Raw genomic sequence first — 17923 nt, 5'->3', positions numbered from 1 at the left:
TCTCCAGTGATGATCAAATCATCAACATAAACCACCAAAAAAACATAACCATGCTCTATCTTCTTTATAAATAGGATGTGATATGCATGACCTATCTAAAAGCCAAGCTATTGGAAATGAGTGCTTATGCAAGGATTCCATGCTCTCGATGCTTGTTTCAGTCCATACAAGGCCTTTTTTAGCTTACACATATATATTGGATAGTCATGGTGTACATAACCCTTAGGATGCTCCATATACACCTCTTCAAGAAAGTCACCATTCAAGAATGCATTTTTGACATCTATCTGCCATAATTTCCAGCCCTTAGAAGCCACTAATGCAATAAATGCTCTCACCATTGCCATCTTGAAAACCGGGCGAAAAGTCTCCTCATAATCTAGGCCATACTGTTATGCATATCCCTTTGCAACAAGCCGGGATTTATACCTTTCCAATGAACCATTTGACTTGCATTTCACTTTATAAACCTATTTGCAGCCAATGAGTACTTTTCCTTCATGCAAACAGGCCAATTCCCATGTCTCATTTTCAGCCAATGCTGCATATTCTTCATCCATAGCAACACATAAATTCTCATATGTAACTACCTCACTGAACTTTGTAGGCTCTTCATAGCCTAACACTTTACTCATATATGCATAATGTCTACCTGAATACCCACTACATGTCATCCTATCAAACCTCCTCACTGTAGTGCACTTTGGGCTTGCCTCTCATGAGGTGGCACATACCTGTTTTGCCTCGCACCAGGCATCATAACTGATGGTATGCCCAATTCACTATCAAGACTATCACTACTAGGTGACTAGTACCTAGCTATAAATGGGCCAGTCACATCATAATTTTCTTTGCCTTTATCCAATCTCCCCCTCACTGACATATCCGTGCCACTGGATGTAGTAGTATGACTCCGGAGTCATGTCCAAGGACTAATAGTAGATGAACCATCACCTATCAGGCCACTCATAGACATACTAGCTGAAGGATAATTTTTAGCATAGGAAGGGCTGGCTGGTCCATCAAAGATCATTGCATTCGTATTACCATACCATGAGGCCAGCTCATTAAAAACTACATCCCTGTTGATCAGGGTTTCTGGAGTGGATGGATCATAGCATTTGTAAGCCTTTCTCTCCTGTGCATAGCCAAGAAAAACATTTTTGGCAAACATTTTTGGCAACTTTCAAGTCTAACTTCTTCCTCTTTTCATCAGATATATGTATGTAGGCAATGAAACCAAATACTTTTAGGTGACTAATTTCTGGCTTGTGCCCATACAGTTTCTCATACCGAGTCAAATCATGAATCCTAGCTATAGGTATTCCGTTCAACGCATAAACTGCACCTAGCTATAGGTGTTCCGTTCAACCACTACTTCAGCCCAATAAGCATTTGGCAAATTATTTTCACTAAGCATTGCCCTAGCAACTTCCATAAGCACTCATTTTTTTCTCTTTGCCACACCGTTCTGCTGAGGTGTGTAACTGCATGTGAGCTGCCTTTTTATGTCATATTTAGTAAGGTACATGTCAAACTCTCTGGATACATATTCTCTACCTCCATGAGATCTCAAACATGAGATATAATATCCAAGTTCATTTTCAGCATGCTTCTTAAAGTCCTTAAAGACATTGAGCACCTCATCCTTTTGCTTCAGAATATATAGCCATGTGTATCGGTTGAAATCATCAATGAAGGATATATAATACCTAGCACCACCAAAAGATGCATTATGGGTAGGACCCCATACATCTAAATGTATCAACTGCAAAGGCCGAGAACTATTTCTGACATGGTTCATGAATGGAAATCTCGCTTGTTTTCGAAACTAACAAGCATCTACTGCATATTTTTTAGCTTCTGTACATTAACATGACTGGTGTGTTTGTGCCAAATTTCTACATCCTGAACTACTCCATTATCATGGGCAAACATGGCTGCCTTCAATTTTGGGATAGATGCATCCAAAGTAAACATTTTGCCATCTCTCTTGCCTTTAGTAATCAATTTAAAATATTTCCATATTCTTTAATAAAACAACCATCCCTATTGAATTTTACTTGCAAATTCTGTTCTGCAACCAACATTAAATTCTTGGTAACAAAAGGTACATGTAGTACATCATGTAGGCTCTTCTTTCTACCATCAGGCATGAGCAACGGAACCACACTTGTATGCTGAATATCATGTTGTGTATCATCACCAGTACATACAAATCCACGAGACCATGCTACTAACTCATCAAACCATTCACCATGATCAGTCATATGATTGGATGCTCCTGAGTCTATGTATCACTTCTCATCTTTGCCTTGCTTAGGCATATTCTTATTTACATGATGCATAGCAAATAGTCTATCTCCCTGGTCATCCGTATTACCACTAGAAGATGCATAATGTTCATGTTGCCTACCTTTTACCTTCATATTAGCTTGATTTTTATGGCAATCCTCCGCAATATGCCCATATCTTCTACAATAATGATAGTCTTTATCCATGTTAAACTTCTCATGTGACTACCAAGAACCACCTCTGCCTCTAGGTGATCTCCTCCTACCTCTAAAGCCTCCAGATTCTCGTTGTCCTTGCGTATTTGAGCTATGCCAAGCATTTTATTGGTGTTGTCCATATGTGTTTCGAGTGTCTCCTTGATCCCGAAAATCTGCACGAGCTCTACCACCTCTACCTCACTAATTAGAGTAAAAGACAGCTTCTATGCTGCCCTGAGATGTGCTTGAACCTGTATTTAAGCCAAGCTTTACTTCTTCATGTAGCAGCAGTGCAAGTAACTCATTCCAATCAGGGGGTTCTATTCTCACAGAAATAGACATATCAAATTCCTTATACTCCTTACCTAACCCATTCAATGTCACTGCAATCATATCATCCTCTGAAACACGAGATCCAATAGTAGTCAGCTGGTCAGCTATGGTCTTTATTTCAGTTGTGTATGCTTGAATGCTCTTGCCATTCCTAGACATGTTGTGGAACTGATGCTTCAACTATATCTTTCTTGCATGTGTGACATTACCATATTTCTTCATGAGTGCATCCCAAGCATCCTTCGGGGAATAGCAATTGGTAATCTGCATAGCCATCATATAAAAAATGCATAAAGAAAACCAATGCAGTATTTTACTAGCTTTTTTCGACCACTGTCGGTGAGCCCTCTGCCCTTCCTATGTCGATGAGCTCTCCACTATTCACATGTGTAAACTTCAATGCTCCTGCCATTCCTAGACATATTTTTGAACTGCTGCTTCAACTGTATCTTTTTAGCATGTGTGACATTACCATAAATCTTCATGATGGATAGTTGCAAGGTGTGGCTTCAATCTCTCTTGAATGGCCTTTAATTGAATTTAAACATTTGGATAATTCCATTTGAAGGTAAGAACAAACTCTACTACCATTAAATATTGATAATTAGTAAACACAATGAATAATTATTAACATATTATTGGATCCAAACAAAATGCTAAATTTCTCGGGAAGAAAACTAGAAGTAGCAAAGCGGTATCAAGTTGAAAACAAAATTCTAGACACTACAATTAGTACACTAGTACCAAGTTTAGAATAAAATGCTACCTCCCAAACTATCAGTCTAGTAGCACCCTAGTAGCACACTAAAAGCTCCAAACTAGTAGCATACTAAAGTAGTAGACTAGTATCAAGTTGAAAACAAGACTTTATCTCCCAAGTTGTTAATCTAGTATCACACTAGTAGCCCATAGTAGCACATTGGTATCAAGTTAAAGGCAAAATGGTATTTTCCAACTTGCCAATCTAGTAGCACACTAGTAGCATACCAAAAGTAGTGAAGTGATATCAAGTTGAAAACCAAATCGTAGCTCTTGAGCCAACAATTTGGTAGCACACTAATAGCACACTAAAATTAGCAAAGTTAAAAGCATAATGATAGCTCCAAAGCTATTAATCTAGTGGAGCTAAAAGTGGAATGTCAATGGATAGTATACTCAACATTAACATTGGATTGCATGCACTCAATCTATTATCTTTAGACTAGTATCAAGATGAAAAGGAAACCTTCAAATCGTCTAAAATTATAGTAGTATGAAAGATGATAGCTACCATCTAGTGGAGCTTAATGCACAATGCTAGTGATACTAGAGTGTTAGAGCTGATAAAGAATTGGTATCTTCCATCCTATGATATCCTTGTCTAAGAGCATACTATAGCTCTCAATCTATAATTTCCCTAACCTTGAGCATGCTAGAAAATCTATAATAACAATCTTTCAATGTTGTGGTAGTATAGTAGTTTTCAATGTGTAGTCTCCCAAAACTTTTTGTCTTATGTAGTACATTGGTTTAGGGTTGCTAGAGGTACTATTGGAATGGTACCCCTTATGTGGACTAATAGGGTAGCTATGAAACTCAGATTTGATAGAGAACTACTAGCTAATAGTGATACGATGGCAATGAGATAGGTGATATTGGATTGGAAGCTCAATTAGTCTTATAGGAATCTTGTATTGCAGTAGTAGCTAATAGTTTGTGGTAGTAGGAGAAACATGAATCTTGCATTGCACTAGTAGCTAATAGTTTGTGGTAGTTGGAGAAACTTGAGGAAAAAGAAGGCAATAATATATGATACGCAATGCAATTACACGTCAGAGTGGTAAGTGTCTTACAAATGATATATGTCCTTGAAGAGAAGCAAATAGCTTTTGGAGGACAATTTGGATGTACCTACCTTATCACTAGAAGAAACTCATTATTATTCCCCAACTTTAAGTTCTTAACTAAAATAAACAATGTTTCTCTCATTATCAAAAATTGTCATAATCTTGATAGTTTAAATCAATCATAAGCCAATAAATTGATTAATTAACTATTTTTGTAAGCATTAAATCCAACTTTGAGCTAGATCCAATTACATTAGTGAAGATTAACTAGAAATAACCTAATTATTATTGTTACCTTTTAAATGAGAAATAGTCTTAGTATACTAACAGAATAAGGTAACTATAAGACTTTATAAAGGCTTAAATGAAAGAAAATCATAGCATATTAAAAGGCTATCACATGATGATAATCAATGTCATCATCTCTACCAGCCTCATTATAATGTGTCTACTTGAGCTGCTTCCTTGCCGGCACATTCATAGTAGCCCACCAAGAGATGTCCTAGAAAACACCATCTGATATTTGATGAAATACCTCGGAGTTTGCTATCTAGGCTCGCTTGAGTGTACCCCACCGTGGAAGTTCTGACCCTTTCCACAAGGATCGACCTCAATTTTTGGTTCCTATTATGAGTCAAATCAACTACTAACAGTTGATTTGTATCAATAGTTTGAGTTTCCACTTCTATAGAATTTCCCGATTGAAACAGACTTGCATTGCACTAGGTTCAAAGAGAATGGGAGACGAAGGGGAGTGTGGCACTTCGATTCGCATGTAAATGTGCAAAGGCTACAAATTATGCAGAAAAAACAGCTTGTTACAGGTTTACCCAAGTTCTAATATTCAGATATTGGTCATGTATGTGATGCTTGCCAGTTTGGTAAGCAGTCAAGGTTGCCATTTGTCAAGCATGTAAGGCAGAGTACACGTCCATTGTAGTTAGTGCACTCTGATGTTTGGGGGCCAGCCCATAATGCATCCATGGGAGGCTTGAAATATTATGTTACATTCATTGATGATTACAGTCGTTAGACTTGGGTTTACATTCTGAAGACAAAGGATGAGGTGTTTGTTGTTTTCCAGCAGTTTAAAAAGTAGGTTGAAAAGGAATTTAACTGTTATATCTCTTGCTTGAGGTCAGATAGTGGTGGGGAGTATATGTCAAATGAGTTTGACAACTTTCTAGCTGAAAATGGCATACGTAGGCAACTTACCTGCAACTACACTCCTCAGCAAAATGGGGTAGCTGAAAGGAAGAACAGGGTCTTGATGGAAGCTGCTCGTGCCATGATGAATGAGAAGAAGATGCCACTCTATTATTGGGCTGAGGCTGTTATGACAGCCATGTATATCTTGAATTGGACTCCCACTGTAGGTATTCATGAGATGACATCGTTTGAGAAGCTGTATGGCTATAAGCCGGATGTAAGTCACATGAAACTCTTTGGCTGTCTTGCTTATGTGCATATTCTAGATGAAAAAAGGAAGAAGCTGGATCAAAAAGCGCATAAGTGTGTTTTCATTGGATATTCGCAGGAGAAGAAGGCATACAAATGTTATGATCCCTCTACCAGGGAGACGTTGGTGAGCAGGGATGTTATTTTTTATGAGATGGGTTCTGGGTATGTATCATCGGCAACAGTGCCATCGGAGACGCCTTCCACTCATGTATCTACAGTTGATATGCAACAGAGCACTGTTATGACAGGACGTAGTAGTCAAACAGTATCTCCATGGACAGGGAGATTGAGGAACTCATTGTCCACTGACACCAGTATGTCAGTGAGGGGGAGATATGATGTCGCAGACAAAGAAAAAGAGAAAGTTACTGAGGATATATCTGGGATGATGACACCTGGTAGGATGAATTTTGGATATGAGTCTACTGACACTTTAGACAGTGAACTTGGTATTCCGACTGTCTATATGCCTGGCGCAAGGCAGAGTAGGTACATTCCGCCTCATGAGAGAAGGGAATCGAGTAGTGCACCACAGCCTAGATGCTCACAGAGGGTTAGATACCCTGTTGACAGGTTGACATATAGTGGCTACACTGCAAAGCATCATGCTTGCATGACAAAAGTGATGGAGATCAAAGAACCAGGTACATATACTAAAGCAGTGGAAAATGAGAACTAGTGTGCAGCTATGGATGAAGAAATGAATGCCTTGGCTGAAAATAAGACATGGGATCTTGTGCCACTACTTGAAGGAAAAAAGACCATTGGTTGCAAATGGGTCTACAAAATCAAATGCAAGTCAGATGGCAGTGTGGAAAGGTACAAAGCCAGGCTGGTTGCTAAGGGGTATGCCCAACAGTATGGACTTGATTATGAGGAAACATTTAGCCATGTTGCCAAAATGGCAACCATACGCATTGTGATTGCTTTGGCTACTGCTAGAGGATGGAAATTATAGCAAATGGACGTTAAGAATGCATTTCTTAATGGTGACTTAGCAGAGGATGTCTATATGGTTTAGCCAGAAGGGTATGTTCACCCTGATTTTCAGCATTATGTATGCAAGCTGAAAAAGACACTTTATGGGCTGAAGCAGGCTCCTAGAGCTTGGCATGCTAGGATCAGTAACTACTTGCAGAGGTTGGGTTTTACTATTGGTAGGGCTGATCACAGTCTATTTATAAAGAAGACCGACAATGGCTTGGTAGTGCTGGTCATATATGTTGATGATTTGATAATCACTGATGATGATGACTTGGGCATACAACATGTAATGAAGATGCTGAAATCTGAATTTGACATGCAAGATCTAGGTGAATTGAAATACTTTTTGGGTATTGAGGTAATCAAGGTTGAAAATGGTTTATGGCTGATGCAGAAACATTATGCCATGGAAATGCTGAAGAAATATGGCATGGCTGAATGCAAACCATTGGATACACCCCTTGATCAGAATGTCAAACTGGACATTAGCACTGGAGCTGAAATTCAGGATGTGACTATGTACAGGCAGATGATTGGAAGTCTAATCTACTTTACCATCACTAGGCCGGATTTGAGTTATGCAGTTGGGCTCATAAGTCAGTTTATGCAGAAGCCCAGAAAGCCACATTTGGATGCTGTTAGGTGGATTATGAGATATGTTAAGTCCACTGTAGATTATGGGCTGTTGTATATGAGAGATAAGCCCTTGAAACTAGTTGGATACACAGATGTGGATTGGGCAGGATGCTCATATGATCGCAGATCTATGAGTGGTTATGCTTTTGGCCTTTGAAGTGGCAAGATCAGCTGGAACAGCAAGAAGCAACCAACGGTTGCATTGTCTAGCATTGAAGCAGAGTACAGGGATGCTGCATTGGCAGCATGTTAGATTTCATGGCTGCTCAAGCTTATGGATGATTTGGATATTCAGGTGGATGCTCCAGTGACCTTATTATATGACAATCTCAGTAGTGTACTCCTGGCAACGAATCCAGTATACCATTCCAGGACAAAACACATAGAGGTACACTACCATTTTATCATAGAGATGGTTCTTGCAGGGAGAGTAGATCTTATGCATGTGAAGGCTGATGAATAGGTTGCATATATCTTTACCAAGCCTTTGGGTAAAGATAAGTTTAGTAGTTTCAGACAACTACTTGGAGTTTATCAGATGATTTGAGCTTGAGGGGGAGTGTTAGAATATCAATCTCCCATTACTCTCCTGTCAATATGTATGACCGATATTAGCTGTGTCCAACTATATCAGCAAGTGTGGGACATTAAATAATTCGGTGGCCTTAGACCCAGTGTGAATGGTCCTATGGACCTTAGTACTATTGTATACACTTATGTTATGTTAGTAGTCAATGGAAATAATGGAAGATGATGAATGACTTGAAGGTCAGGTTGCTGCTCCATTACATTCTCTCTCTCTCTCTCTCTCTCTTCCAACAATCTCTACCATACACAAAGCATGAGGTGGCTTTTGGTACAAGGTCAGGATAGACCTCATCGCTTCACAAAAGAATATATTCATACTCTACAGTGTGTTGCAGAGAACTTTTTGGTTGACTTGATGACTGATGCTCAACGTTGTGCAATACATGAGAAGCACATCACTGTAACTCCCAAGGACTTTCAACTTGTAAGAAATCTTTAAGTAGTGAAGGATGCATTTATTCCAATGGAATGAACATAGTTTATAATATTATCTTTTGTAGCATTGTGTTCTCCTCGTGCATTGGACATATGACTCGAACCAAGGGTCTATAGGCATTTTTTTCCAAAAAAAAAAATGGGCTCTTGGCCACCTAAAGAGTGCACATGTAAAGTTTTGTTTGCATTTCGATAAAAGGTTATGGATTTTCAATCATACGATGGACAGTGCGTATGAAGTTGCATTAACCTAGTTTTGGGGCTTAAATGGGTTAAAAGTTCATTCTTATTCTCATTTTCACATCTTGCTTTCTTTGCTTCCTCCATTCTCACACCTCCAACCTCTATCTCTCCTCCATCTTGCCCTCCTCGAGCTTGCATGGCACACACCAAGTAGGCATGTCATCGTTTCGGCGAGGGGAAGGACTCACGCCAAGACGTGCCACCTAGATCATAAGGTGGAGCCTCCTCTAGTGGTGAAGCAAACAAGTGCTCCCCATAGAGCACAATGACCACCATAGAAGAAGAGGAGATCGAAACCAGACACTGTTGCCCTTGAATGGGAGATAAGGAGGAGAATCCAACGCCGCTATGAGCTTCTCATCCCTACTGATAAGATCTTTTTATAAGGTTGTTCGGGAATTTATGCAAGACTTGGAGCTAAAAGGGTTGGGAAGGTTTTGGGCATGTGTGCACGATGGTCCATCGGCAAGTAAGTAGACGGTTGCAGCTATGGAGGCCCTACAAATGGGTGCGGAGGGGTCTCTCATCAACTTGTTTGATGATACACACCTAGCGGCCATCCATGCAAAGCGTGTCACAATCATAGATAAAGACATGAACTTTATCCTTCAACATGGCAAGGGGACTCCTCCATAGGCTCGGAGGGTTCACTATATATATATTCTCTATATAACGTGCATTCATGGCCTATTTAGAAATATCCTAATCTGTGAATTTTTCTTGAATAAAACACAACCCTTTTCTATTCAATCTGTAAGTAACCCCTTTATATGACACCCTTCTGTATGTAAAAAATGTATAAAATTCGTGTTTTAAAAACCCCTTATTTTGAAGTCACGTTATATATACATATATTCATGAGTGACCGCCTCCCTCCCCCCCCCCCCCCCGAGTCCATAAGTTATGAGATTAATGATGCAAGGTTTTGTAATGAGTGTTATAGCACGATAGCGTCTTGGAAGGCCATAACATTTTGTATACTCTGTCTCATTGGAATATATATATATATATATATATATATATATATATATATATATATATATATATATATATCATGCGATGTGTATTGAATTCAATTAATTGAGTAAAGTTGTTTTTTTTTTTGAATGCATGACTCTTAATTTTTATTTAACATATACACACATCAAAAGTAGTAATACGTATGGATACGAGTTACATTATTACCTATGCACAATCGCAAGTGCAATACTACGTGTTGACATAATTAAATTGTATTATGTTAACGTATGCGAATGCATCATTTACATACCACAGAAAAATACATGTGATGGTTGATACAAAAATCCGATAGTCAATAAGAACTCTCATTCGTTTCCTTGGTTTTCTCATCGAAGGAGAAGAGGGGCAAACTTTTGATGAAACTAGAAGTTTCTTCTTTGCTTCAAAAATGACACGCTCCCCCTTTAGTTCTTTCTCTAGGAGAAGCGGATCTGACACTTTAGCAAGGTCACCTAATGTAGCAAGCACATACATTGCTCCACCACGTGTTTGGTCTAATTATGAGTAAAGAAGCTTTGACTGCTTGACTAGCACCACCTTCTCCAAGATAGATGTCACATGTATCGCTTGAAAAGGTAGCCCGAATTTTCATAATTGTTTCTTGCCCTCATGGTGAGCACTTCTTATGGAAGATCATCAAGTCTGCAACAAGGTTTCCAATGTACTCCTTTAGAGCTGAATCCTTATGTTGATCCGCATGAGGAGCTCCTCCTTGCCTCGATGCAAACTCATCTATCTATAATATGTCCTGAATGACAAAGTCAAATCAAACAATATAACTAGTAACTAACCTAGAGTTATTAGAAAGTGACGAAGGAAAGTTGCCCCAAACAAAAGGCATCTTCAGACATAGTTTTTTACCAAGATTTCACTGATGGAATCTGGGGGACCCAGTGCACCCTATGGTCAAGTTTTGTTGCATAAAATATATGGTAGTTAGAAATCACACCTTCTTCAAATTATCTTGTATCTTCATTTCCTTGTGTATCAACAAGGCACCTCTTTAAGCAAAGGGATCTACAAACTCCTTGATAGGAAGCTAGGACCTTGGTCCAAATAGATCATGCTATAACACTGCAAATTTAGCATCCGACACAAGATAATCTTCTTCAATCGAGGTGATTTGTTACTATGTTGCTATGATGGCACTCACTATATCTAAGCTTGTGCCATCATATCTTCCAATCTCTGCCATCGTTGACAAATGCGCATCCATGTAATCATAATAGATCAAGTCTTCCATCGAATCCGTGACTAGGATGGAAAACAACTCTTCTTAGAAAATTTTTACTTGAGAGCCAAGTCCCTTATTGTGACTTGATACTCCACTGTGTTAGGACTGTGAGTCATTTTTTATGTCCTGCCTAGAATCCTTGTTACATAATCCTCCGATGCACTTTTTATGACATACACACTTTTGGTATATCTCAAATCTTTACATTTCTTGAATATATGTGCAAAATTTGTAATTGGTATATGAACCAACTTAGATGTACATTCTTTGAGCTAGTGCTTGGCTTCGTAGAGTTCAATATGTCTACTAAAATTTTTGTGCTACACATGTGCAAAATGTCCCTACTACATGATGGGCATTCTATGCTATTGAGATTCGGTATGCATACAGACTCAAGGGTTCCATATTCTCGACCCCCCTTGGGCAATATGTACTTGGAGTCATAGAAAAAAACAAGGTCCTTTGTGAGTTGGTTGTACACCCCCCCTTAAAGAGCAATCTACCAATTTTGAGGTGGTAATACTTAAAAGAACCTGTGAAACTCTCCACATTTTGCCACTCAAAGTAATTCAAAGGGTATACTTCTGTAAATACGAGACAAGTAGTTACATAGATATCATGAAATTTCTCATTCTCAATGAGTTGAAAATACTTATTATTTACAATGTTTCGTTGAAAGGGCACAATGAGCGTAATATATATTTATTTTTTCATGAATACATGTTGTACCAACATCAAGGTGAGAATCAACATTCATTTTTCTTAGAGAGCTAAAATTTTACTCTTCCAGTGCTTTGATACATTCGCAATTGCAAATGCTTTCACCTTGAAAGCTCCCTTTATACTTAGATGCATATGTACCCAAGACAAGTAATGATACGTATCGATGATCCAATTCCCTTCTTCATGTTTTCTGTTAAGTACTTGTATCGAGAGAATGCTTGTTCTTCTCTCACGCATTATAACCTAGGAATTAGATGTAAAGAAGCATGTATTAATCCCTAAACAATAAGTATTTTAAGTCTGTCTAGTAATCACCAATATGCCATACAAATCAACATGGCATTAAGAGATGTTTACACTTTTGTAAACAGACACAAACATTGATATTAAAATGCATGTGGATATGTACATCGACACAAAGTATAGATCAATCTCAAAGCTTCACTTTAATCATACCATTTACATAAAATATAATGGAAAGAATAGCACAAGAATACTTAGAGAAATTTTCCAAAATAAATTTCATTATAATGAATAGAAGTCTGATTTGACTCAATACATTGTATGAAATGTGGATATTACAGAGTAGTTGTTACAAGGATAGTAGCCACATAGCATGCAAATCTTAATAGGCACATTGGATTGACACTAAGATATTCTATGACTCAACACATTGTGCGTTATATGGAGGATATGATACAAGAGTTTCATGGATCATTGCCAATAGGCATGGAGATCTGAATGGACACATAGAACCAATAAAGCAAATGATTTTTAAACCATTAGCTTTCATCAGATCCATATAATCTAGCACAAAGGAATCATACACCATAGCAAAATAGTCGATCGAGAATTATGTGCTTCACCTAAACCTTGTCCAATACCTACATGTACAAAAAAATACATGCATGAATCTCTTTTTAAAGAAAATATCTAGATAACTACATGAATAGAAGCAACACAAAATAGGCCCAATTTACCTATAAGAAGTTGCTCTGTGTTGAAGATAAGATTGAATCATTGCTACTGATCAAAACCCATTGCAAATGATGGACAAAAGAAAACATCAATCCTATCAAACATAAAAGTCACTAATCAAATGAATAAATTTTGGCACCACAAAATATGGTAGATTTAGCTATAAATTGAGCTACAAAATCTTTGCTCTAACTTGTGTTAAGTGCTGCAACAACAATTGATCCTTAAGTTAGAACTAGCATCAAACCCTATTGTAAAGATAGTAGAAAAGGAAAAAATGCAAAGAGGAAGAAAGAGAGAGTGTGTAAGTACATGGGAGAGAAAAAGAAATGAGAACCTATCCAATCTTGCCCAAATTGATCTTTGCAAAAGACAATAGCAAGAGTTAGTATTTACATGAAGGTATACTAAAAAAACAATAGAAAAGAGTGGAAGAGAAGTGCATTCCTATAGTTCACATGTGACTGTGCAGTATTGGGTTCCAAAATCCTTACTCTAAGCCCAAGGCTACTATAAAGATAACACTTTGATATGGCTCCCAAGCTCTCCAATGCCATGTATAATCCTCAATGTCATGCCCCAATGTAACAACTCCGAAATCTAAAAGTCCCATATGAAAGCCCTCATAGAGATAATATTTTTTGAATTAAGCAATTTTTTAAATTATTTCCCCTCTCCTCCAGCCGACTGTCGAGCTGGAGGAAGAGGGGAATAGCAAGAGAGGCAAGCTCCTTGTTGGAGCTTGCCTAGGCAATGGTACATGCCCAACGACATGCAAGGGAGGGAGAATCTTATCCCCTCCCCTATATATATCGAGGGGGCACAGACTGAAGGGAGGCCGCCAGAGATCGGGGAAGAAGACATGGTGCGCCGGCATATAATGTAGAGTGGGAGAGAGAAGGCCCTGTGGTAATCGTGAAGGAGAGACACTGCATTTTATGCCATAAGTGGTGGCCCTAGAGGAATCGTGAGGGAGGGAGAAGCTAAGGAGGTCGCCACCAATCCACCCTGGGGAGCCGTAAGCTGCTGCGCCAGTCAGCAGCCACCGTCAGCACACCACCGAATCGATTGTTTTTTCCCCCCACCCCCACATGCAGAAGCTCCAGAGAGCTTCTAGAAGCTTCTAAGAGGGCTTCATAAGCCCCCCTTCCCCCCAATAAAAGTTTGACCTTAAAGGTCCCTTTTAGCCCCCGTGTTTTAAATCCTCCTTAGGCCCTTTCCTATATCCTTAAGACTACCCCCCCCCTGAATTCCCTCCTAAAACCTCCCTAATCCCTTTTTCTCCCACCCCCTAAAAATCCCTCCCTTAGGATTCCCTTAGGTCTTTTATGTCCTTTTTTCTTTTCCTCCTAGCTGTGGTTCGTGAGGGATTGTCAAAACAACCCCTACCCCCCCCCCCCCCCCCCGGGCGGAATTTCAACGTCTTCATGTGCCCTTGCTTATAACACGCCATCCACGAAATATCCTCCCTAAGGACCCTTATACTCCCTTTTGTTTTACACCTTTTATTCCCCATTTGTGTGAGTCTTTAGAAGGCCATTAAGCCTTTCCTATGGCTTTAATGGGCCTTAGTTGCGAAATATTTTGAAACACCCCCTTTTCAAAATCCCTACTTCAAGGAGGAAGCCTTCTAAAACCACTTTCGACGGACGGTGCAAGTTATTCCAAAAGGGAGCCACGGTGGAATTTCAAAAAGGAGTTGTAAAGCTGCATCCACGACAGAAAGACTACAATTGCGATGCCTCCTAAGAAAGCCCAAGGTGCAACCGCAGGAGGATCGTCTCCTAGCATCCACATGGACATCTCACCCCAAGTCCAGGTTTCCCTTCCTCATTTTTATTTGGTATTGTTATAACTCAATCGTGCAAAGGATAATTGTTGGAAATAGGATGCAATTTTTTTGTCTTAAATGCTTTAGAAAAATTAGCTCACAATGAAGGAATTTAGTCATTAATATTTTCAATAAAACAAGCAAAATAAAGGGAGTATAACTGCATTTCTAGCAAATAGCTTTATGCATTGCAATGAATTAAAATTAGATTAATGTCCATTGTTATAAAATGGAATTAAAATAGTATACTTTGTTTAAACATGGAAGTATAAACTACATATCGCATTATCCACAAGGATACCAGGAGATGACCCTCCCGCGGCTGTGCCTTGGACTTTCTTAGGAGGCATTGCTATTGTAGTCGTTCAGACGTGGAAGTAGCTTTACAACTCTTATTTGGAATTCCACCGTCGCTCCCTTGCACCGTCTGTCGGAAGTAGTTTTTTGAAGGCTCCCTCCTTAAAGTAGGGATATCGAACGAAGGGTGTTTCAAAATCTTTTGCTGTTAAGACCTTCAACACTCTTCTTCTCTTTTACAAGTGGGGAAAAAGAACAAAAAGCCCAAGGGTATTTCGCATAGGGCAAGGAACGGCCTAAGGGGTTTAACCACGGGAGAAATGGGGAGTAATCCCTAAGTCCAAGAGAAAGGGCTTAAGGAATTTTTATAAAGCACGAGGTTTTCAAAGCCCACGGAAAGCATGGGAAGGCTAAGGGGGAATTAAAGGCCTTATGAGCTTCAAACATGAGGGGGGTCTTCAATATGTCACAAGGGAAAGGGAATAAGGGGATTTTTCACACGAGGGGTTTTCAATATGTCATGGAAAGGGGCTTAAGGGTTTAGACACGGGGTTCCAACACCCATGGGAAAAAAAAGGCTAAAGGTTTATAAAACACGGAGGGGGTGGGTTCCAAGGCCCAAGAGGAAGGGGGGTTATAGTTAAATCACGCGGGGAGGGGGGGGGGGGGGGGGGGGAGGTGATAATGGTTCCAAGGGAATGGGAATGGGGGTTAAGCATGGGGGTAAAAGGGGGCTTTAAGGGTTAAACATGGGGGTGTGAGGGGGGGAAATTTAACACCAGGGGGAAAGGGGGCTAAGAAAGCCCTTTAGAAGCTTCCCCCCAGGAAGCTTCTAAAGCTTCCACGTGGGAGGGGGGGTGACTAGCCGTCCGACGGCGACGCAACGGCAGCTCCGACAGCCTTGTCCGGCAGAGTGATGATGAGGGGGTCCTCCCTCCTTCCTATTGCAAGGCGGCAACGTCGTTGGCGTAACCTACTCTCTCCCTCAGCATTATAGACTGGCGGCCCTCCTCCTCACGTATTCCCCCTCCTCTATGGCAGTGTCTCCCCCTATTTAAATAGGGGAGGGGAGGGGGATCCTCCCTCTCCTTGTGTCAGCATGCATGGCCGTCCCATACCCGCGAGCTCTCATCGTGGAGCTTCTACTTCGTTACTATTCCCCTCCCCTTCCAGCACAATAGTCGGCTGGGGAGGGGGAAAAAAAGTATATTATCCTTAAGAAAAATGTTTACGCAAACGTTACAAATACATTGATTTTTTACTTGTATAAGACCATGTACTAATTTCTTCAACTTTTTTGGGATTTCTCAAAATATTGAAATCTTACATATTTCCTTCCAAAAGCACAATTCCAGAGACTTATGATGCCACAAGGCTAGCTTTCTGGAAGCTAAATATGGATTAGAATAGCATATATACTTGTATCAATTATTGTGTGCTCTTTTGAGAAGAATGTGAGTTCATAGCTACATTTCTCAAGCATGGTGTCACATTAAACTAGAGATTTAAGGTCACTTTTTGGCCCCCTAAGAAATTGAGAAGAGAAAAAGAGAAATGAAATTTATTCAAAAAATCACAATCTCAGGGAATGTTTACCCGCACTTTCCTCATCTAACATTCATTGATGACAAAGTTCAAAGATGTCATATGCACTTGCCACCTTTAATGTCTTATTGCTGCTTAGAAACTTCCCTTCACACTTTAATGATTCTCTTAAAAAACTCCCTCTTCATTTTCAAATTTTTATTTCAGGGGACTCTAAACCACATCCAATTGCAAACTTGGATAACTTATTGGTAACTTGATTGTAAGCATAGACATTTGTAAACATCCATACAACCTCCATATTTATCTAAATGATGAGTATGTATGTATTCGCAAAAGAAACAAGGAAGATTTGGACGTTGCAGTAGTTTTTTTAAAAAAGTTCTAGACCTGAGGTAATAAGTGCTCAATCAGTAGGGGAGAACCTGAGTGGTGTTGAAGAGTTTGTATAATATAAAGTGGCATGCCACATGACTACATATTTAAAGATATTAAATTGCATATGTGATGTTTCAAGATATGATACTACTAAGAGTCTTTAAAATTATTGTATGGCCATGGCCAAGGAGTGCAATGCTACTAGTTAGAATAATGCACCCTAATCAACATACCAAATATCTAAACTTTTAAGTCATTCTAGATATCACTTTAACAAATGTCCACATATGCACATTACATGCCTTGTGTAGAATAGTAGAGAAAATTATGCATCTCTATATTAGATTTATATAGAAATTGCAATCCCAAAAGGCAAAGGATGATGCTATTAAGGCTATTGAGAAGATTCTGTCAAGAATTGGTCTCTAGGGGGGAATCTTGTGATTGAGACAAATCCTCAAAGATTCAAAAATGGTAATAATGTTCCTAGAAAACCCTCAATAGGTGGAGTTAAGGCTAGAAGGTTTTTGGGATTCCATAGCAAGCCCGAAAAAAGGAACTCTACATAAGGTTCTTCTTACATTCATTTCAACCAACGGAAAGAGTTATGTAATGCAATCAAAGACCATGATTGTGATGGAAGAGCAACAAGTAGGAAGGCCAAAGTATGGGATGTGTGACATAGTGTTCATGCATTGTGATCAAATACCTTAGTCCAAGGAGGATCTCCCAACCTCCAGGAAGGCTCTTAACACATTCAAAACCTCTATAAAGGATGCTTGTGTGGAATAGATAATCTCATGCAGTATATAGTAAAGAATTTTATTTTTTATTTATATGCCTCGAATTTATTGTTTAGCTCTTAACTAACCACGTTTTTTTTCTTATGAATGATATGTTATATATAGTGAGTGTCCTT

This window comes from Lygodium microphyllum, chromosome 2, assembly GCF_053477565.2.
Source record: "Lygodium microphyllum isolate KBCC chromosome 2, Lygodium_microphyllum_v1.1.10, whole genome shotgun sequence".
NCBI classification, from domain to species: Eukaryota; Viridiplantae; Streptophyta; class Polypodiopsida; order Schizaeales; family Lygodiaceae; genus Lygodium; species Lygodium microphyllum.
This window is presented reverse-complemented; position numbering follows the sequence as displayed.